At 38.7% G+C, this 1,565-nt stretch overlaps 1 long non-coding RNA gene across 1 annotated transcript; it reads right to left on the bottom strand.

Moving 5' to 3' along the window:
• Positions 1 to 400: 400 nt before the first annotated feature.
• On the bottom strand, positions 401 to 1,354 carry LOC122140714. The gene is made up of 3 exons (XR_006157308.1): positions 941 to 1,354; positions 670 to 779; positions 401 to 457 (listed from the first exon to the last, which is right to left on the bottom strand). It is a non-coding gene; the product is annotated as an uncharacterized LOC122140714 (long non-coding RNA).
• Positions 1,355 to 1,565: the final 211 nt, after the last annotated feature.

Raw genomic sequence — 1,565 nt, 5'->3', positions numbered from 1 at the left:
TCTGCTTTTAACTTCTGCTGCTTTAACTGCTTCTCTATTTATTTCTCTATTTATACAGTGCTTTTAACAAAACAGATTGTGTCAAAGCACTTTACAGTAAACAGGAAAATAGTGTGTCAATAACACAAAACGATAATAGCAAACACTCAATTTTCAGTCAAAGTCATCATTGAATTCAGTGATGTCATCATCCAACTCAGGTCAGTCTGAATAGTATCTGTCAAGTCTACGATATCGCTGGATATTAAGTGTCCCCAACTAAGCAAGCCAGAGGCTACAGCGGCAAAGAACCAAAACTCCATCGGTAACAGAATGGAGAAAAAACCTTGGGAGAAACCAGGCTCATGTCCTCTGGCCAGACGAAACCAGTAGTTCAATTCCAGGCTGTAGCAAAGTCACATTGTGCAGAGAACTCATCTGGTTCCTGTGGTCTTGTCCCAGTGGCCGTCTAAAATACCTGTTAATAAGTAAACCATATACTGAGTAGAACATTAACTTTCTATAAAACTGAAGGTCAATCAACATAATTTGTATAAATTTGGTAAAAGTTTTTTTTTTTTAAGATTAAAATAAAATGCTGGAATCAACATACCACAAATTCTGTTCTTGGAGCTTATGTTTTATTAAATTAAGAATATTCCTGCAAAACAGAATTTAATAAATACATACTGAAAGTCCATCAACTTTCTGAGATTAGCACACACGAGGGTTGTCCCTCTTCTCTGAGACATTTCCACTTGTTTTGCCTCTATGTACGTGTCGTGATTCCAACAAAACATCTGCACATAAAAACAAACAGAAGCTTTAGAATAAAGTTCAGTATTAAATGAAACTAGCTCTATAAAAAAGGCAAAAATGCTACTTATACAATTCAGTCAGCATTTACCAGTACTTAAACTGAATCAGTAACCTTTTCAGAAATGAAATTACTCAATGTTACCTTTGAAAAAAATTCAAGTGTGCAAAAGATGACTGCTCACAGGACACCAGACTAAAGTCGTAATACAACTCCAAATCCAGCCACAAAGTATGAATTCAGAACCATTTGACCCTCGAATAGTCAAAAGCCACTGGGTTCACCTGAAATTGTTAGGATCTGGGTTGCTTCTCTGCTCTCTCTCTCTCTTACAGCAGCACACACACATGCATTCCCACACTCATTAACACACTAATCTCACTCACACTCCAGTGCGCACACACTTTCTCATTTGCGCTCTGTCTTCACCTGTTGATCATCACAATCAGCGCTTTCGCTGCTTAGCGCTTACACCTGTGTCTTGTCTTGTCTGATTACTCTGTCTGCTTCTGGCGTTTGTTCTGTCCTGTGTCAGATTATTGTGTGAGCTACACTCTCGAATGCATGTCAACTTTAATCTTGTCTTGCCCTATCTTATGTAGCAGTGTTCACCTTAGTGTGCCCTGTCTCCTGTTACCAGCTGTGATGTGCCTCACCTAGAGTATTCTCTGCTCGAGCTGCTCTCCACATGTTTAAGGAGAGTGTTTTGTGTTCTTATTCCGTGCCATCTACCTGTTTTTGTTAATAAAAGACTTTGATTTGAGCTACC

The sequence above is a fragment of the Cyprinus carpio genome, chromosome B19, assembly GCF_018340385.1.
Source record: "Cyprinus carpio isolate SPL01 chromosome B19, ASM1834038v1, whole genome shotgun sequence".
In the NCBI taxonomy this organism is placed as follows: domain Eukaryota; kingdom Metazoa; phylum Chordata; class Actinopteri; order Cypriniformes; family Cyprinidae; genus Cyprinus; species Cyprinus carpio.
The sequence above is the reverse complement of the archived record's forward strand: the minus strand, read 5'-3'. Positions and strand labels throughout refer to the sequence as shown.